The sequence below is a fragment of the Ambystoma mexicanum genome, chromosome 4p (genome assembly GCF_040938575.1).
Source record: "Ambystoma mexicanum isolate Mex_15411 chromosome 4p, UKY_AmexF1_1, whole genome shotgun sequence".
Classification (NCBI taxonomy): Eukaryota; Metazoa; Chordata; class Amphibia; order Caudata; family Ambystomatidae; genus Ambystoma; species Ambystoma mexicanum.
The window spans coordinates 685,551,349-685,573,249 of record NC_090927.1 but is presented as its reverse complement, the minus strand read 5'-3'; the positions used below and the strand labels follow the sequence as shown (position 1 = coordinate 685,573,249).

At 51.6% G+C, this 21,901-nt stretch overlaps 1 protein-coding gene across 1 annotated transcript in view; it reads right to left on the bottom strand.

Moving 5' to 3' along the window:
• LOC138453414 (probable ATP-dependent RNA helicase DDX53) overlaps positions 1–21,901 on the bottom strand; it is a 2,019,656-nt gene that overhangs the window by 1,788,528 nt on the left and 209,227 nt on the right. The window lies entirely within an intron of this gene.

The window sequence follows — 21,901 nt, the reverse complement described above, 5'->3', positions numbered from 1 at the left end:
CAGAGCTCCCTGTCGTATCGGGCCACGATAGCCAAGGCGTTGGCAGCTTTAATCGTCGTCGCTGCAGACGAGATGACTCTGCGTCCCATAGCGTCCAATTTCTTTCCCTCGCCGTCCGGTGGGGAAGTCGATGTGGAGGCCGCACCCCCCCCCCCGCTTTTTTCCTGGCCGCCGCGGAGACGACGGAGTCCGGGGTAGGCTGCGCCCGGAGGCACAGGGGGGCCGTGTCCGGGACCCGGTACTTTTTCTCGTACCGGTCTCTTCTAGCTGGCGTCGTGGAAGGGTTCTTGAGGAGGGTGAGGCCCTCATCCCAAATGTCGTCCAATAGAGGCACTGCGAGGACCGTCTTCCTCTTGGCCTCGCGCCGCTGATAAAGGAAACCTTCCTTCTTCTTCTCCTCAGGGCAGAGTTGGAAAAGCTCGGATGCCCTGGCGTTCATGGAGTGGAACGATCCAATCTCGTCGGGCGGAGAAGCCCTGGTGGGAGGCGACGACGGTACATCCTCGTCGTATACCTCGTCGTCCGTACCCGTCGCTGCCGTGTCAGTCCCTGTATCATCCCCTCGGGTGGACGGGGAGGAGGGCTGGAAGGGGCGCGACGGCTGAAAAGGAGGAGGAGGGTGGATCCTTCTTTTCTTGGTAGGGGGAACCCCAGAAGGTCCCGGTTCTGGGTCCCCCGACGGGAGAGGTTCCGTCGGCAACGGTAGTCTCGTCCTTATCTCTGAGCATAAGGACTGTATAGCCAACAAAATGGCCGCCAAGCTGTCTCGCGGCGCTGGCAGAGGGGAATCCGACGGGCGATCAGGGGCCCCGTCGGTACCCTCGACGATGTCGTCGTCACCTGCGTCGGGATCCATCCCGACGGGCCGGTCTTCTTCCACGCCGAGGCCGTGGCTTAAGACCTTGACCAGCTCCTCCTCCGAGGTTGAGGCCGAATCTACGACGACGCCCTGCCCCCCCCTTCTTCTTCCCCACGGGGGATTTCACGGGGGTCCTATCGATGGGCACAAAAGAGGACTCCCTCCGAGGTGGCAGGGAGACTCTGAGCCCTGAGGTCGCCACCACTGGCGTAGCCTCCACAGGCTGAGCCAGGGCCGCCGCGACAGTCTCGATAGAGGGCTTGGCCGGATGGATTAAGGCCTTCACCACCTTAAGGTGCGCTCACCGCCTTATCCTTGAGGGGGGGGGGGGACAGTGCCTCGCTCCCCCTCCGCCTTAGAGCTCGACCGGGGCCTCTCCAGGAGCCTCGCCGGGTGCTCGGCCTTCCTCTTACCCGACCCAGAGCGTTGGCTCGTGGTTGATGGTGCCGGGGAGGGTGCGCCCAGCCTGGCGCCCGTAGAGCCCGACCGTTCGGCGCTCCCGGTGCCAGCAGACTCGCGGTGCTTGGCCTTATGTTGGACCCCCGTCGCCGAGGCGTCCTCAAAGGTCTTAGAAGACCGCTCGGATTTCTTCCTCTTCTTCTCGCCGGACGGGCTCTTCCCTTCCAGCCAGTTGGCGAGACGTTGATGGCGGTCCTTCATGGTCCGCTCCGACAGGTTGCCGCAAAACGCACAGTCCTTCTCCACGTGCGTTTTGTCCTCATGTAGGCAGTAAAGGCAAAAAGAGTGTTCGTCCTCCTTGAAGACGTTCTGCAGCTGGCATCCAGGGCAGACACTGAACAGCTTTCCGGGCGTCGAGCTTCCCTTCTCCTGGGCCATGACCGGGCCTGAGAAACTTCTGGAGTCCTCCAAAAGCGTGGCTCGACGAGATCTTCACCCTTGAGGGGTGCAGACGAATCCGACACGGGTCCCCGTTGATCGGATGGAGAGTCGGTGGAGCTTGAGGCTCTTTTGACCGAAAAAACGAAGTTTTTGAGAAAAAACGTGAAAAAAATAGCACTAACGCTCGAGAGCAATAGCACGAGGATCCCAACACATGAACGTGCGGTAAAAATCTGAAGATGGCTGCCAGAGGCGGTGCTTAGGTAGAGGGCAGTCATTGGCTGTGTTCAGTATGACGCAGAGACCAGTGATTGGTTATTACTACGAAAGACAGATCAGAAACGAAACTGATACTGTTTTTTTCTTTACCGAGGATTCCCAGCCTGACGACGGGGAATATTCATGAGCATGTGAATCAATGCCAGACCCCATGCTGGAGAAATACAGAAACTTAGACCATGGTGTGAATGAGAAAAGGGGGGAATCACAAGGATCGGGAATGTCTTGATAGATGGGAAGATTGCCTCTTTCGAGGCCCTGCGACTGAAATATCAGCTCCCGGTAACTGAACAATATCACATTCAACTGACACGCCTTTAGAACATACATCCAGGTCGACTCTACCATACCAGAGTACATGCCCATAGAACCCAACATATTCCCAGTGTATATCCCTACTAAATGCTCCTCCATATTATAAAACGCCATGTCCTCTTTTGCCACTCCGGAACTCTCATCATAAATCCAAATGGGAAACAGATGTGGGTACTATAGATCTAGAGGACTGGATCTAGATCCTAATGCACCCCAGAGCGATCGCTAGCTCCTCCAGACTTCGTCTAGTACAGTTAAAAATCCTGCACCGAATATACTATCCCAGAGTGTGTCCTCGAATCCAGATCTTTTGGGGCGAATGCTGCAACGAATTATCCCGGGTGCTGGGTCGTAGGATACCACTAGATCAGAAAGTGTTGCTATTGGGTAAGCCCGATGAGACCATAACTAATAAATGGGAAGGATTGCTTCTATCCAGGGCGGCAGGGCTGATGAAGCGGAATATTGCACAAAAATTTGGGGCGCCCCAGAGTCTCCAACAGTGGATAAATGGGCAGACATGGACATATGTGCAATGGTGGAACACAGTCTACAAGGCAAGAGGATGCCCCATTAAAGCATCTAAAATATGGGGGAAATGGGAAGAACGGGAGTCTCAGTAACTGATACATAAAGGTGCACGATCAGACAATATATAGATGTGTTTGCATGTGGGTACCAACTGACTAGTCAAACTCATTTTAGTGATCCATTCCTTGTAAGCGTATGTTTTGACTTGTGTTGATTGATTGTGATTGTTGTTAAATCAATAAAATACATTATAAAACAAAGTCGAAAGCAGCGGGGAGATCAAGCAGGAGGATAGCTAGTTTGTCAGAGTCACAGATGGAGTCCATTTGAATTTTTAAGTCCAGTAGGGCCGTTTCCATGTTGTGCTTGGAGCGAAACCCAGACGGTCTTTTGCCAAGAAGATCACTGCTCTCCAAATAAATCGCTGGACTTGGGTATACGCTAGGCGGTCTAAACGGTTCCGAAGGAATGGGATGGTGGCGATGGGTCAGTGGTGATGGAGCAGTAGTTAGTGGGAGTGGAGGGGTCAAGGGTTTTTTTATTTTTAGTAGCAAATTCTGCGATGATAGGAGCGAGTGTGGGCGCACAGAGCTCGACTATGAGCTGGACACGAATCACCTTTACAGTTGGAAGGCTTAAGCGCCCTGATAGTGTCTGCTACTTGCTGGGTGACTTGGGGAAAAAGTGAACATGGGGGTGTTGGTGGTGGATGTCCCACTAGGGAGGGGGTGGGCAAATAGATCCAGCATAGGTGCTTTGTTGGTGAGTAAGTTTTTTTGGTACTAATTCTGAGAAGTGATTAGATTTTTTGATTGAGGGCGTTTTGAATCGTGGTGCACCAGTCTTCATCAGTGCGTGTGCAAACGATAGGAGGGATGGGCATTTCCAGCTCTGAGAATGGAACTGGTATTTGTAATTCTGTTGTTGTAGCAATTGTAATTGTAAGTAAAGACCGGGTTCTTGTAGTTGGAAGCTGCCGTGGCAAGAGCCTGGCAGTTTGAAGTAGAGGGGTGTTTTTACAAAGGTGTTCTTGGGCTCTCTTTCTCAGCGTAGATGAAGCAATTCTTCTGAGAACCAGGTATTTAGGGCTTTGTGAGGCTTAGGAATTTTAGATTTAATCAGCATAGCTGGTCAAGAGCTTGGAGGAGACAGGCCGAGTGTTTGTGAAGTGGAACATTAGTGTTGAGCGATGCAAGGAGAGATGGTTTAAGATCCGTGTGCTTCAGATTGCGTGCGTTACGTACTTGGATAGGGCCAAGTGGTGAAGGGTTTTTTTGGAGCTGCAGCAGAGAGCTTGAAGAGGATGAGGAAGTGGTCAGACCACAGCCCCGGATCAATGGATGATATATTGATATTCACGTTAGCTGTGAGTATCCAGTCGAGGGTATGTCTTTTTGAGTGGGTATGGGCATTGATAACTTGGGTGAAACTCATATCGCTGAGCGCTGCAACAAGCGCGGTAGCTTTGTTGTTCGTGGCATTACATCCAAGATTGAGGTCTCCTAAACTGGTGCACTTGGTGAGAGGTTTCATGAGTGGCGTGATCAGGAGTGGGTTGTCTAAATCGGGGAGGCTGTCCCCATTGGGTTGACTGTAGATCAAGAGCCAGTTCACTGGTTTTTTGGCAGGGGGTAGGGGGAGGGGGTGTCTGTTGTCAGCTTTAGTAGTAGCATTTCATACCCTGGGGTGGAGGGTAGTGTGATGGTCCTGATCTTGAAGGGAGATTTGGCAATGAAGTCTACTCCCCTCCTATTGCGGCTAATCGATCAGCTCTATAGATGGTATAGTCGGGTGGCATGGCCATGTAGAGTAGGGGGCCCAGAGGCGTCGTAGAGCCAGGACTCCATGGTGGCGAGGACATCAAGATGCAGCTCAAGGGTGAGGTTGTAATTTCCACTGCATGTGCACCAGGCAATCTCATATTAAATAGTGTGTACTTGAGGGAGGGAATAGGAACTGTACTGGTGGGTGCTGCAGTGTAGTATTCATATGAAGTTATGAGGGGAGAGTTACCCCTTGATTTTGGATTGGAGGCTCTAGGGGTGGTGGGATCCGAGGGGGTAGTACAGGTAGACATTCTGGATCAGAGTGTCTAGGTGGGGTGCACCCACACGTGGTGCTGGGTGCTCACTAGATAAGTCATTAGCAGAGGAAGGAGAGTTAAATGGAGACTGAGGGATGTTAAGTTTGTGACATACCTTTGTTTTGGAGTTGGGTGTGGGGGGGTGGTGGTGCTAGGTGTTGAGATGCTCAGATTGTTGACGGTTGTGGGTGTGAAGAGGGAGTCACTGGTAATATCTTTGTAATTAAAGTCGCTAAGCGTGGCAGAGTGGCATAGGGTCTGCCATGGCTTACTTTGGATGGTTGAGTGCCCAGGTGAGGTTTGAAGATTGAAGCTAGGGGCTCAGGAGGAGCTACCCTGTAGCGGGGGAAGCGACTGGGCTTGCATGCTGCCTAAGCGTGCCAATTCACACAAGGGCAGGCAAAAATGGAGATGGCGATGGGAGGGTGCAGTTAAAGGAGTAGCAGAGTAGAATGCTGGGGGGGAACTGCAGTACTACAAGCAGCGGAGCCATGTGGGTGGCTGGTATTACCCAAATTGACCTTTTACAATTGACCTTTTGCACAATTAACCTAATTATAGTGGTCCTAATTGACCTTTTGCACAATTGACCTTTATATTATTTTAGTTATTTTATATATGTATTGGGTTGGTTTTGGATTATAAATATTATAAGGGGATTGGGTGGGAGGTTGCAGGGGCTTTTGGATTGGGTGGCGGTTGCTGGGGGTGTTCCCCCGCATATATGTCCTAATTGACCTTCTAAATTAGGTCAATTCTCCCGAGGTCAATTGTGAAAAGGTCAATTAGTATACAACCGGGTGGCTTGAACATGTGGCAAGAGCGATAGGGGATAGAAGCACAGAGTGTCTTTGTTGGGACGTAGCAAAGGCTTGACAAGGGTGTATTTTGACTCGACATTGTCCATGAAGGACCACGTGAATTATGTGGTCTTCTCCTCTGCATATTATCTGGGGATAATAACCCGGATTCGTTCATTTATTGTAGAAAATAAATGTACTGGCCTGGGCCATCGTAGGATCTAGAATAGATTATTGCGGCAGCCTACTTGTGGGTATCTCTCAAGGCAATCTGTCCAAACTGCAAGCTGTGAAGAATAATTCTGTAAGGATGGTGGCCTGTTTAAATCGATGAGCCCATGTTACGGAGGCAAGAAGGGCCTTATACTGGCTTCCATCCAATGAAGGAACTCCATCAGTGCAGACTGCTTGCTATTGGACACAAATGCCTCTGGGCTTTGTGAGCTGCTATAAATGTATAAATAGATAGTGTGGCGAGAGCCCAGTTGATTTGAAGCAGAGACTGGCATGGAATTTACCTACTCGGGTTCTTAGAGCTTCCATCCCAGCCCAATTGTTTGCCTCCTTTAAGAAAGCTTGTAAAACCTTTTGTGCATAATATGTTTTACTCTGTTGATTATGCTGGCCTCAGAATTAGTCTTCTGATTTTCTGTTTCTTTTGTCCGAAACATGTTAGTCCTTTTTGTCTAATTTGTTTTTATGTGCCTGCGGTTTTATCATCTGTGCTTTTATCCATGGTTTTTAGTATGTTTTAGTCAGCGCCCGTCTGCCTTCGGACTAAGGGGCAAAATAAATTGAGTAGTTGTGTGTGCGACGGAATCGAGCGCAGGCTTGGGAAATCCTGGCAGAGCTACAGGCTTAAAATACCTGAAGTGGCCATTTACAGTACCCACTTTTATAACTGCAATTCTGGGACTGCCAAGAAATGTTGGTAACAAAAAGCACATGAGTGGAATTAACAAATAGGTCAGTAAAATGTGATAATCTCAGGCCCCTTGATGTAAAAGGCAAAACTAAGCGTGCAAATTCCAAGTTCTTATCGTGGTGTCTCAATGCAGAGGGCCAAATGTCGGGATTTGGAAAACGGTGTTCAGACTTGCTTGCATTAAGCTTTATAGACCTAGACCATGGGCAGTACCAGGTTTTATGGGCCCTGAAGTCCAATGTAAAGGGAAAAGTGCAGCAGTGGCATGTAACAAGGTTTGCAGTCCGGTAACTCACTGGAGTTACGGGCCCATGCTGGTACAGCCATTATGTGCCACATTAAAGGAATGGAGGGACAGGAGATTAAGAATTTGACTGGGGTGGTTGCAGGGAATTGGATGGGCTCGAATAGAGGACGTAGATGTTTTAGAATGGAATGAGGAAGATACAGGGCTTCAAATACTGTGCAGGCCATATCGTGAAGAATCAGAGCAACGTCAGGCTGAGTTTAAGGCTGAACCACAACTGCTGGCTACAGCCCAGCAAAGACTCAGTGCGGCAACAGAGGTGCAGGGGAGGGCGAAGATCCCAGGTCGCGTCTGTCAGTAGCAACCCGGGTTTCCAGTAAAGAGCAATTGTGTGTGTGGGGTAGAGCCAGGGAATTGGAGTGAAATCCCAACTCGCGTCTGTCAATTCAGCAGTGAGAAGTGTGAGAAACCTCAAAGGCGTCTCAGCCGCTAGTCCCCGGGGATTTGTCATCCAGGTGGCTGGGACAAGGCCTTTGTTTTTGCATCCCGTTCCTGGGGGTCGACCAATGAGGGAGGATCACCTAGATGAGGGGTCTTCGGGGAGTGGAAGTGGGGCATCGGGGATGGCGAGACACGGTATCCCATTTTCCCCATCCTACCAGGTAGGTTTTGGATCTCACTCCCCCCCCCCCCCCTTTCCCGACACAAACACCTTTTCACGGACAGTTCACCATGAGCGACAACGGACTAACACCAGAGCTGTATACCAGTCATGTCCCAATACCAGGGTCAGGTAAATACTGATTACACACACCAGACTTCCATCACACGTCCCCACACGGATAAAGGCAGAGCACAAAAGCACACAAGGAAACATCACTTCCAAGATGGCAGTTTAATACAAGGAGAAAGACGGCGAGACCAGAGAGGGTTGCAAGGTGGGAAGTACCCTTGACCTCTAAAGACTGTTCCTTTTGTGAACCTTGGAAAGTAAGATGCCTGAGACCGCGAACTACAGCTGAACAAACCTATACTGTGCATCAAAGGTACCCGGGGCTCTCCCGCGTCAATAACTAAGACAGATGGGGGAGATTTCCCGCAACAAAGCGGCGCCAGTAAAGACAGCACAGCCGGTGAGTCGGAGAGACTGATACCAAAAAAGCTTGTGTTTGAACCAAGGTTGCAAACAGCAACATTGTATGCAGAAATCCAAAGAGGACAGTATGACATGCATGTGAGATACCGTATACAGTGTTCCAGCGTCAGGCGGGTGCTCATTCAAAGGTCTCCGTTAGGTATCCAACTGAATGGCAACTGTATTGTAAAACGGAAGTTTGTAAAAGTGGTGCTGCAACGGGTTGTGCTAAATCCCATGCACATTCTAAAGTCTTCGATAAAGCAAGGTGATCTGCAATTGGTCCAAGCCTGGCTGAGGGAGACTAAATTGAAAAGGGGAAGGATCCGAGCCTGGCTGAGGGGGATCTGGGGTGAACCACGAGTCACCCGAGAAAACTAACATTCTCTGAACTTTGAAACAACAGAGATCTGGGCCCGGAACTATCGTAAAAAAAAATCATTAAAAAAAATATCACAGGGATCTAAGGGGGATCCAGGGTGAAGCACCCAAGTTGAATACCGGTTTAAAGAACTGTATCTTATTTCTTGTACATCAGGCCCTCTAAATCAAGAGACTTTTGATGAGAAAAGAGACTTGGGCACAGAAGGCCCTGTTGCTGGAAATAGAACTTTCTCCAGCATGGGGTCTGGCATGGATTCACATGCTCATGAATATTCCCCGTCGTCAGGCTGGGAATCCTCGGTAAAGAAAAAACCAGTATCAGTTTCGTTTCTGATCTGTCTTTCGTAGTAATAACCAATCACTGGTCTCTGCGTCATACTGACCACAGCCAATGACTGCCCTCTACCTAAGCACCGCCTCTGGCAGCCATCTTCAGATTTTTACCGCACGTTCATGTGTTGGGATCCTCGTGCTATTGCTCTCGAGCGTTAGTGCTATTTTTCGCGCTTTTTCACAAAAAACTTCAATTCTTTCGGTCAAAAGAGCCTCAAGCTCCACCGATCCTACATCCGATCAACGGGGACCCGTGTCGGATTCGTCTGTGCCCCTCAAGGGTGAAGATTTCGTCGAGCTACACTTCGGAGGACTCCAGAAGCTTCTCAGGCCCGGTCTCGGAGATGGCCCAGGAGAAGGGAAGCTCGACGCCCGGAAAGCTGTTCAGGGTCTGCCCTGGATGCCAGCTGCAGAACGTCTTTAAGGAAGACGAACACTCTTTCTGCCTTTACTGCCTTCATGAGGACAAAACGCACGTGGAGAAGGATTGTGCGTTTTGCGGCAACATGTCGGAACGGACCATGAAGGACCGTCATCAACGTCTCGCCAACTGGCTGGAGGGTAAGAGCCCGTCTGGCGAGAAGAAGAAGAAATCCGAGCGGTCTTCTAAGACCTTTGAGGGCGCCCCGGCGACGGGGGCCCAACATAAGGCCAAGCACCGCGAGTCCGCTGGCACCGGGAGCGCCGAACGGTCGGGCTCTACGGGCGCCAGGCAGGGCGCACCCTCCCCGGCACCATCAACCACGAGCCAACGCTCTGGGTCGGGTAAGAGGAAGGCCGAGCACCCGGCGAAGCTCCTGGAGAGGCCCCGGTCGAGCTCTAAGGCAGAGGAGGAGCGTGGCAGTGCCCCCTCCCTCAAGGATAAGGCGGTGAGCGCACCTAAGGTGGTGAAGGCCTTGATCCATCCGACCAAGCCCTCTATCGAAACGGTCGCGGCGGCCCTGGCTCAGCCTGTGGAGGCTGCGCCAGTGGTGGCGACATCAGGGCCCAGAATCTCCCTGCCTCCTCGGAGGGAGTCTTCTTTTGTGCCCATCGATAGGACCCCCGTGAAACCCTCCGTGGGGAAGAAGAAGGGGGGGCAGGGCGTCGTCGTAGATTCGGCCTCAACCTCAGAAGAGGAGCTGATCGAGGTCTTAAGCCACGGCCTAGGCGTGGAACAAGGCCAGCCCGTCGGAATGGACCCCGACGCGGGTGACGACGACGACATCGTCGAGGATACCGACGGGGCCCCTGCTCGCCCGTCGGATTCCCCTCTGCCAGCGCCGCGAGACAACTCGGCGGCCATTTTGTTGGCCATACAGTCCTTATGCACCGAGATAAGGACGAGGCTACCGTTACCGACGGAGGAACCTCTCCCGTCGGGGGATCCAGAACCGGGACCTTCTGGTGTTCCCCCTACCAAGAAAAGAAGGATCCATCCTCCACCTCCTTTTCAACCGTCGCGCCCCGTCCAGCCCTCCTCCCCGTCCACCCGAGGGGATGATACGGGGACTGACACGGCAGCGACGGGTACGGACGACGAGGCATACGACGAGGATTTTCCGTCGTCGCCCCCCACCAGGGCTTCTCCGCCCGACGAGATCGGATCTTTCCACTCCATGATCTCCAGGGCTTCCGAGCTTTTCCAACTCTGCCCTGAGGAGAAGAAAAAGGAAGGCTTCCTTTATCAGCGGCGCGAGGCCAAGAGGAAGACGGTCCTCGCAGTGCCTCTGTTGGACGACATTTGGGATGAGGGCCTTTCCCTCCTCAAGAACCCTTCCACTACGCCAGCTAGAAGAGACCGGTACGAGAAAAAGTACCGGGTCCCGGACACGGCCCCCCTATGCCTCCGGGCGCAGCCTACCCCGGACTCCGTCGTCTCCGCGGCAGCCAGGAAGAAAGCGGGGGGGGGGTGCGGCCTCCACATCGACTTCCCCGCCGGACGGCGAGGGAAAGAAATTGGACGCTATGGGACGTAGAGTCATCTCGTCAGCAGCGACGACGATTAAAGCGGCCAACGCCTTGGCTATCGTGGCCCGCTACGACAGGGAGCTCTGGTACAAGATAGCCCCCCTGCTGGATTTTCTGCCGGACGACAAGAGGGCGGAGGCCCTTGAGATCCTCCAGGAAGGTGAAGTGGCTTCGGACCACGCCATCACCGTGGCGACGGACATCGCCGACACTGGGTTCCGCCAGCTGGGCAACGGCGTTTGCCTTCGACGTCGTGGATGGCTCAAAGCTACGGACTTTCGGCAGGACGTCCAGACCAGAGTCCTGGACATGCCCTTCGACGGGAACAACCTGTTTGGGAAGACAGTGGACGATTCCCTTCAGGCCATCAAGGCGGATACTGAGACGGCCCGGGCCCTTGGAGTCCTGCAGCAACGACGGACGCCCTTTCGGAGCGGCGGAGGCAAGGGCGCCTCCAAAGGTTCCGGCGGCGGTTTCGCTTCCTACCGTCAAGCGGCCCGCTCGTCGTCGCAAGAGGCCTACAGAGGACGAGGCAAGTCTAGCGGACCCCGCCGTCGTCGCCAAGGAGGTCAAGGCGGCAAGGCCGCGTCCAAGCAGGATTGAACCGGCCGTGGGGTCGGGCCCCCACCGAAGCACCCCGGTGGGAGGCCGGCTGGCGGGCTTCGTCAGCGTGTGGGAGTCCATCTCCACCGACCGTTGGGTGCTGGACGCCCTGGCCCGGGGCCACGCGCTCGAGTTTCAAAGAAGGTGCCCGCGCGTCCCCCCCGTGGCCAGGAAAGAACTTCACGTCCCTCAACTTCTCCTGGAGGTAAAGGCGATGCTCAGAAAGGGCGCCATCGAACTCGTCCCAAAGAGGCTTCGGGGCTCCGGAGTCTACTCGCGATACTTCCTCGTGAAGAAGAAGACGGGAGGATGGCGCCCCATCCTGGACCTGCGACGGCTGAACAAGTTCATCAAGGCGCAGAAGTTCCGGATGGTCACCCTCCAGCACGTCCTGGGTCAACTGGAGGAAGGAGACTTCCTATCGTCGTTGGATTTGGAGGATGCCTACTTCCACATTCCCATCCTTAAGGGGCACCGAAAATTCCTCAGGTTCGTGGTCCAAGGGCGTCATTACCAGTTCAAAGCCCTTCCCTTCGGACTACGGTCGGCACCCAGGGTATTCACCAAGTGCCTCGCACCGGTGGCGGCGCAGCTGCGCCGCGAGGGGATTCACGTCTACCCCTACCTGGACGACTGGCTCATCCGCGCCAAGACGAAGGAGCTCGCCGTGGTCCACACGGCAAGGACCGTCCAACTCCTCACGGACCTGGGATTCTCCGTGAACTACGCCAAATCCCACCTGGTGCCCGCGCAAGTCGCACTGTTTCTGGGAGCGAGGCTCGACACAGTGTCCCTTCTGGCCTCCCCGTCGGAGGAGAGGACCAGGACCATCTTGGGCAAGGTGCAACGGATGTTGGTGGCCGACGCGGCCAAAGTGAGATCCATCAAGTCCCTCCTCGGGATGATGTCTTCCTGCATCTACCTCATTCCCATGTGCAGGCTCCGGATGCGCCCGTTGCAAGAATTCCTGGATGCGCGCTGGATCCAGACGACGGGCAGCTTCGAGGAAAGGATCAAGCTCGACGAGAGTTTCCGACGAGCGATACGGTGGTGGGGCACCCGCGCGCATCTGACGGCGGGTATGGACTTCCAGACCCCAGCCCACCAGGAGACTGTGACCACGGATGCCTCCCTGGAAGGGTGGGGAGCGCACACCGAAAATCTGCACGCGAGGGGACTCTGGCTCCCGACGGAGAAGTCCCTGCATATCAACGTCCTGGAGCTCCGTGCAGTGTTTTGGGCCCTCAGGTCCTTCCTTCCGTCCCTCAAGGGCAAGGTGGTGAGGATCTTCACCGACAACACCACCACCATGTTTTACATCAGGAAACAGGGCGGAACCAGGTCCCCAGCGCTGTCCAAGGAGGCGCAGGACCTGTGGCATTGGGCCGTCGCCCAAGGGATTTTTCTGGTGCCGTTTCATCTGGCAGGGATAAAAAACACCATCGCCGACTCACTCAGCAGGGAGCTGCGCTCGTGCCACGAGTGGGAACTACGGCAGGATCTGGTGGATCGCCTCTTCCGACGGTGGGGCACACCCCAGATCGACCTGTTCGGGACGGCGACGAACACCAAGTGCCGGAGGTTCGCCAGCAGGTTTCCCCAGACGAGGAGCATGGGCGATGCTTTCTCGTTCCCCTGGGAGGGCCTGTTCCTCTACGCGTTCCCTCCCTTGCCTCTGCTAATCCGGCTCGTCAACCAGCTCAAGAGGTCACGGTGCAGGATGATCCTCGTCGCACCTGCGTGGCCGAGGCAGATATGGTTCCCGGACCTTCTGGACTTGTCAGCGTCCCCGCCGATCAAGCTGCCGGCGGACGCGGATCTACTCTCCAGGGAAGGAGGCGCCATCCTCCACCACGACCCGAAGTCGCTGAACTTGCAGGCCTGGCTCCTGCAGCGCTAGAGTTTGGAGGATACGACATACCGGCCGATTGCAGAGAGGTTCTTGCAAAGGCCAGGGCGTCCTCGACTCTTAAATGCTACGGACACAAATGGAAGAGGTTCTCTGTCTGGTGCCACGCACAGAAGATTAACCCTCTACGGATTACGGCTACCCAAGTACTGCCGTACCTGCTGACGCTGGCCAAAGCTGGTTTGGCACACGCGTCCATCAAGATTCATCTTGCTGCGATCTCCCGATACACCAGAACCACGGGGCGGACGTCCTTGTGGTCTCATCGTCTGGTGAAAGAGTTCATGAAGGGACTGTTCAGATCGTTCCCCCCGGCGTGGGAGCTCAACGTGGTGCTGACCAAGCTCATGGGACCTCCGTTCGAGCCTCTGCACTCGGCCCCGTTGAAGTTTCTATCGTGGAAAACAGCTTTTCTTGTGGCCATCACCTCCGCACGACGAGTGGGAGAGATCCAGGCCCTTTCCTGCAAGGCCCCGTACTTGACTTTCCACGACACGAGGGTAGTGCTCAGGACGCACCCCTCCTTCATGCCCAAGGTACCGTCGGACTTCCATCTCAACGAACCCTTGGTGTTACCTGTGTTCTTCCCGTCGCCTTCGTCGCCGGCTGAGAGGACTTTGCACTCGCTGGACGTAGCTAGAGCGCTGAAGTTCTACGTGGACCGCACGAAGGGGTTTCGGAAGACGTCACAACTCTTTGTGAACTTTGGACCTGTCAATCAGGGGAAGGCTCTCTCGAAGGCTTCCATCTCCAGATGGCTCTCCGGCTGTATCATGTACTGTCACCGGTTGGCAAACCGACCGCTGCCTGGCCGTCCGAGAGCCCATTCCACCAGAGCGATCGCAGCTACCACGGCGTTCCTATCTGGTGTGCCCCTGCTGGACATATGCAGGGCTGCTACGTGGAGGTCGACGCACACCTTCACGAAATTCTACTGCGTCGACCGGGATTCCAGGGAGGAGTCCAGGGTCGGCCAAGCAGTGCTGCGCAACCTGTTCGCCTGAGGTGAGCCTGGTGAGGAGGTAAGATGCTTAATGTTGAGTTGATGTGATGCTTAATGTTGAGCCTTTGCCACCTCCCGTGGTTGTGCATGTGTGTACTGCTATGTATTCTTTATTCATGAGCATGTGAATCCATGCCAGACCCCATGCTGGAGAAGGAACAAGTTACTTACCTGTAACTGTTGTTCTCCAGCATGGGTCTGGCATGGATTCACATGCGAACCCTCCCGCCTACCCCTCTGCGGCTCTTCACTTGGTCATACTGCCACTTCACGTGCTTCCAAATCTGAAGATGGCTGCCAGAGGCGGTGCTTAGGTAGAGGGCAGTCATTGGCTGTGGTCAGTATGACGCAGAGACCAGTGATTGGTTATTACTACGAAAGACAGATCAGAAACGAAACGGATACTGGTTTTTTCTTTACCGAGGATTCCCAGCCTGACGACGGGGAATATTCATGAGCATGTGAATCCATGCCAGACCCATGCTGGAGAACAACAGTTACAGGTAAGTAACTTGTTCCTTATCCTTGTGTTGAAGCCAGAGCGTGTACTTTGCTCAAGTGAACCGTTTTGCCCCGTGCTGAAAACATGGGGAAGAAAGGCCAATGGCCAGAACATCCTGACATATTTTGTGAACACTTGTTTCTTTTTCATGAACATTATCCCACACCATTTGTAAATTAGCCGTAAGGATTGGCAATTTTTTTTTAGTATAGGCCCTTTTATTTGGACAAGACCCCACTAGGACTGCATTATTATTTGATGGATGTAGCTTGCTCCCATCTGTAGATTTAGATGGGCATTTTTCACACCCTTGTGAAAGGTCAATAAACACCCTTGATCTGTGGTCACTTGTGTCCGTCTTTCTTTTGATGCCATGCCTTCATTACAGAAGGAGCTTCATGCTGAGAGCCCTACTGGAGGCGCAGAGCGCGGAGGTGGGGGGGGGGGGGAGTTTGACACAGAGTCCCCCCCCCCCCCACTGGTCTATCCGCTGGCGATCTGGGATTTGTGGGCCATGCCTTCTTGTATGGTCTGTAGATGGACCAACTTTCCCTGCACAAAAATACTGCTCATTATTCAGTGATGTGTATGGTGAAACTTGGGGAACCAAATGTATAACCACAATCCTCATTTACATTAAATGTTGATATATTAATTATATACATTATGTATATATTTTGTTTTACTTCTTACATCGGCATATACTGCTCTTCCAGTGCTAAGTGGCAAAGAACTTTTTTTGTTAGACAAAGCATCCTTGATAGTGTAGAACCGTGGTCCCATTCTATAAAATGGGTAGACAATGCCTCAGTTGCATGCCAATTTGCTAGTTGTTGTGTAGGTACATGCGAGCATCAGACACCAAGGTAGTGAGCACACAAAAAGCAAAGTGTGAATTCAGTCTAAAATGTAAATACTTTGTTTTCATTAAAAAAAATTGTATTGGATTTTTCAATAAAGCAAAGAAAACCTACAACCATAACCGTACAAGCTTGGTGAAGCAGTACAGACATATCGCCTGTCAGTAATGAAGTTCAATGTCTGGGTTCCATATGACGATTTGAGTACTAGGTTGGTCATGACAGTATCAGACAATAGCCCCTCTCCCGTAAGTGTTCTTTACCCTCCTCCTCCCACCTCCCATTTGCCCCAGATCATTGTGGGATCTCACTCACAACCGGAAATTGGGCTCTGATCGCATGTAAGAGCTGTACATATCTAAAGTTCTCTCCACTGCACAGACCAAATTTTCCCTGCACTGACTCAAATGGAAGGATACGGTCGTCCTCCATCACATCTGCAAGGTTTCGGATCCCGGAACGCTGCCAGTGTCTAAAGTGGCCCATCTTAAGGAGTTCAGGGTGAAGTGCATTCCCCCCATAGAGGCTGAAGCAACATCGGCGTATCCCCCCCCAAACAATCTACATGTGTACCTCCCCCATATCCATTGTGTGCACTGTGACATGAGCGGGAGGGTGCCGCCTTCATGCAGGTGGATTGAGATGGCATAAACCAAACCAGGCTGCCCATCACTCCCTGTAGAAAATTTGCCAAAACACTGGCCAGGATCTTCGCCTCCCCATTTATCAAAGAAAATCAGCCTATATGAGGCACAATATTCCAATGGTTTCCTGGGTTTGAGGAGAACTATTATACGACCCTTTGTAAATATTCATCTTGCCAATATATCAATATTCTAGAGAGATTCGACCTGCAATGAGTCAATAGTCTATGTAAAGTTGTTTGAAGGGGCAACAAACAAGGAAGAGACTTACCAAGTGGTGCGATAGTGACTGTTATAGACTGAAATGAAAAGTAAGCCAACTCTAATGGGGTTTCCCTACCCAACCTAAAGAAACTCAGGTCTCCTCAGGAAGTCTGGGTGAGTAAACAAAAATGCACCTTCCCGGTCACTATCCCCCCGTCACTAGAACAAAACACTATTACATCTAGTTACTGTTCGTAGTCCAAGAGAAGGACTCCCATCTCCTGGAGGTAAAGCGTCCAAACGCCTCTTAGGCTCTTCAAAAGAAAGGTTCCACAAACCACTTCTTCAAAACCAAAGATCTGTGCTCCAACAGAAAACAAACAAGTTACACAAGGTTCTCATGGGGCTAGGAGAATGACTCCCTTCTCCCACTGGTTCCCCTATGCCTTTCACAATTCTCAGCAATACTTCCCTTAAGGAGGCTTTCACAGAGTCTAGGTTTGATAACTTTCGTGTTCCCTCCCACTGGGACGAAGCTGTTCCTGAAGTTCTTCGACTCCCCAGTACCATGGCCTGTAAAGACGAGACTCTTGGCAGGACCTGGTGTTGACCAACTATCTGTGTACAGTAGTTAGAAGATGATTGGGGTTTGGCTCACTGGTCCCGTCCTAGACAATTCTGGGGTGTTTACAATGTTTCTCTCCTTTGGCCAGGGTTTCCCCAGCTATTCAGTGTTTGGACAGAAAGCCGTCCCTTTTAAGCCTCTCTGTTGATGTACCCCTTTTATGGAGTTTCATAGAGTTGGGATTTTGGGTTTCTGGACAATGGATATTCTCAATCACGGAGGTAGGTGCTCTCCCTTCTTACTGTTCGCTCTTGATGCCTCAAGTTTCATGGAGTTTCTAAAGAGTTGTATACTTTTCACCTGCTCCCTCCCAGATTTACCCGTTACCTGTATTGGGGCCGGGATACTTCACCGGGTCAGTAGGGTTTGGGATGATGACGCCAGCCTTCTGTCTGGGTTACCAGTTCTTGGAGCCTCTCGCTGCGCGTTTCTCAGATATCGATAGTGGCTTTGACTGTCCTCAACATATAGGCTGGGACACCAATACTCTGAAGTTTTCTCCAGCTCGCTCTCAACTCTGTAGCAAGACTGGGGCAGCAGTCTGCGTAGTTGTCTGACCAGATGGTCCACTGACTATAGGTCACGCCACCGGCATACACTGTCTTTGTTGGGCCCTCTGCAGACACATTGTCCATTTGTCAGGGGAATTAGTCTTGCGGGGGTGGAAGAGCATTTGTTCTTGATTGTGGTCTTATTTTCACTTGTGAGCCAGCAAGTATAGTCCTGATAACTTTTGGTGTTCGGTCTTCGTACAGAAAGCTCACAGTATTTTATTTTTCTCAACCACTTTTTCTACCAACAGCAGAGCGGCCTACTTGGTGACCCGCGTTCTTCTGAACCACACCTTCCACACGCCTCTCTCGCTCCAGATCCATCGATATACTGGGCCTCCGTCGCCAAACCCTTCTCGCTCTCTCCTCCTCGGCCTCCTCCTCGATCTCCATTCTCATCTACGATTCGGTCTCGCCAGCCTTAACTCGCGCTCATTCTTCCCGGGACTCTTCCACCCTAGTTTGATTCCGACGCCCTGTTATAATAGGGCCCGCTCTGAGGCATCGTCCATTTCATTGGCTACAGCTGCGCTGGCGTTTTCCCTGGTCGCTTGCAACGTCCTCTAGTGTTTCTCTGTCTCAGTACCTAAACAGTCAGGGTTGTTCAAGATTTCACAGTAATGCATGGTTCCAGTCATGAGGTTAGACCCATATGGTTCTGGTCCTATCGTCAGCCTACCGGGTTGGGATTTAAAGGGGTAGCGCCTCCCAATAACATCCTTATCCTCAGGAGAAGAGTCTCTCTCCATGAGATAATCCCGCATGTTACCACTGCTAGGGGGAGTATTAGTTAGCCGTCTCACTTCCCTGTCCTCATTGAGAGTTCTTCTCCCCCTGGGGAGCAGTGACGCCATCTGAAGGATCATCACATTAGTTAATAACAATGTCTGGCTGCATGATGAGATTGAGATGTGCCCAGCCGTCCCATTGAATTCCAGATTTTTGCTTCTGGCAAATTGCTCCCAAATAGTAACGAGAAGCTGTCAAGTCAGGAGTCCAGGGGAGGCTTTATGAACAGGTCAATGTAGTTGGCGAACAAAAGGGTAGGACGGGCTGCTATGGGTCTGTGCACACAATCTAGTACATGCTGCAAGCCCGACACTATGAAATATTCTGATAATATACTGCCCAAGTGCGCAGTCACCAAACACCTGAGGGTTACTTTGCAGCCAGCTGCATGGAGAGCTCATGTGTGTTACATGGCTGTTAAAGTACGTCATAGCCTTATGCTATTACATTGCACAGAGATTTATGTCAAGTTAAGTAAGGCCACCTCAAAGGATTGTGAAGCAGGGAGGAAATCTCCAACCGTTGCAGGGTGCACCCAAAGATCAGCACTAAAGGGCCCCTTAGGAAGCCACAGAGCTAACCAAAATGGAGAGATTGGAGTCAGAAACATAAGTGGGTGTGCTCCAAACTGGACTAACAGGTGAGAAATGGGGATTTTTGTACACCAGGTAACCCTTTTCATAACATTAGGGAGTGGACATGTCAGAAATGTGTTATCCATTTTCATGACTCTGAAGAATGATCAAATGCTTGACATTTTTTGTTTTCTCTTCAAATTATTATTTCATTGAAGTTTTAAACCACATCACATTTATATAAACACACATTCCGGAGGTCCCGGATTTCAATGGATCCAGAGGGTGCAAAACTTAAAACAGCATAGATTAACTCCCCACCCCCTGCCCTCCTTCTTTGGTACTTCCCGCTCCTACACACCTAGCACAGTTTTGTTCCTCCAGTTCCATGACACATCGAGTATTGAAGTCTTCAAGTCCATCACTTGGTCCGTCCTTTCACAATAGGAGATCCATGATCAAAATTCACATGTTAAAATGTCCTCCTAGGTGAGCACCCCCTTAATTTTCCAATATTGTGGTCCTTATCAAAGATGGATGCATAATTGAAACTTCCCCACCTTCCCCCCACAGGGCAACTCAGAATCTTGTACTTGGGGGCTTCGAAGCCGGATTCCTGCATTTCCCAATGAACGCGGCCTATTCCATCTAGAAAGGGCCCGCCAGGTTGTGAAGTCCAGCAGCGATTCTCTCCATTACATACAGGTTCCTCACAATATGAACCCATTTACTCTTACTGGGGAGGCTCGGGTGGGGGCAAGTGGGGTCTCGTTTTTCCATTTAGTAGCTATGCATGCCCTTGGTGCCGACGACAATGAAGCAGCCATTTTGGGGAGCCTTGTGTATTCCCCTCCTCCTCTTCAATCCCAAACAGAGCAATAAGAGGAGATTTCAACCTAGCAACTCCGTCTATTATCCACCCCAGGACCTTATCCCAAAAGACCTGCAGTCTCACCACATATGCCAGTAATCATTTCTCCCGCACCACCTCCAACACTTGGGGCTTGCATTAGGGAACATCCTAGAGAGTATGACTGGATCGTAGTGCCATCTATGGAGTAGCTTAACGGAGTGAAGTTTATATTGGCATGAAATTGATGTCCGGGCTACGCCCCTGCACAGTCTGTCCCATTCATAGGTCAGGTTCAATGCTAGTCCCCAAGTCACGTCCCCAGCGGTCCCTTAATTTATCAGTGGATCCCTTGCCACACCAGACCAACGCCCCATACATGGCTAATATCAAGCCCCTCATTTCTGTTCTTTCATCTAAAAGCAATTAGAAGGGCGTAAGATCCCTCTGAATCTTTTCCTTCAGGTGCGCCCTTGTGAAAGCCCCTTTCAGCTGTAGGTAAGTGAATACAGAGAGTTTGCCTATTCCCAATGACACCTCCAGATCCGTTATGGTGATGAAATTGCCTCCACTGCTAGAGTTGACCTATCCTCACAAGAACGGCTTTGTACCATTTTTGAAATCTTCCAGGGTTTGGTATCATGTCCCGGAACCCCAGGACCCATAAATATCCCAGTGGGGAGGGCCATGTAGTGCCCCCCATCAAATCTCCCCCTTGGCACCAGATACCCCACAGGGTACCAACAATTGGGTGATCACGGATTGTGCTCGGAATTCTATTTTTAGGGACCCATAACCACTCTCCAACCGTTGCAGGGTGCAGCAATAGATTGTCCAGCACGACCCACTGCAGATCACGCTGAGATCAAAGATGGGGTATGAGGACTCTGAGATGCGCTGCCTTGTAATTTAACTTAATGTCTGGGAGGCCCACCCCCCTTTTCTTTGGATAATACCAGAGTCACTCTGGGGATCTAAAGAATCCCTCCAGAATGCGAATGGGAAGCATCTGGAACACGTAAAGAACTCTGGCGAGAACCACCATTTTGAGTGCGTTGAGACAGCCCAACCAATATATAGTTAGCTGACTCCACTTCGAGAAATCTTCCTTAATTGGCCTCAAATAGTTCCCCACAGGTTCTTGTTACATTTATGCCCAAGTATTTCATTTTACCCAAACTTCTATTTCCCCGTCCCTACTCCGATCTAGAGGGGAAGAGCACCAATTTAGGCTTGTTCATTTTTAGTCCCACCCTTCAACCGTACTGCTCGATCACAGCGTGCAACCGGTATGGATTGCAGCTGGTTCCTAACGTACAAGAGCATATAATGCCGTTTCATATTCCACCTATAACACAAGGGGAGGATGAGGGATAGTATTATACTGCTACACCAATAGAGTACCCCCAAAACAATAGGTATAACCTATAACATTTAAAAAACAAGTATTGGTGTGCAGTTATTGAGCTGCAGGGGGAACACAGCTACTTTCCAATTCGTTGAGGACAACAGATATAGCCCATGGTCCAACTAAGTGCTGTGTGTTGAACAAGTTACTAACAAAGAGAAATTCAACCAATTGTTAGTCCACACAGATGATAGAAAAATATACAATTTTATTCATAAACATCACATGTATCCCAATGATCAAAAACAGAAAATAACTTTATATAATGCAATTTCTGTTTATTTAACATTCACAAGCAAAAAAGAATAAAACAGGCAAAAGAAAACCAAATCAAGAGGGTTTTCGTGCTAAAAACCTACAATAAATCAGACTCCCAAGATGGTGGCCGGCGTGAGGACGTGCGCGAGGTCTCTTCCAGCCGGGCCAACAATGCACATCAAAGAGCGATCCGGAAGCCACAAAGCAACAAGAGGAGACCCTCCCGTACCTCCGGTGGGGGACACTCCTACGGACATCGGGCCACCGACAGAGGCCCCGAGAAGCAGACTAACCGAGGTGTGGAGCTGCGTGGGCCACACATCCAGGCGGCCGCCACACAAGGGGTTGGGCGAGGCGGCCGTTGGAGGGGAGGCCCTTCCTGCGGCTTGGAGCAGCGGATCCCGCTGGTGTCCTAGCAGGCACTGGTGCGGCAGGCCCC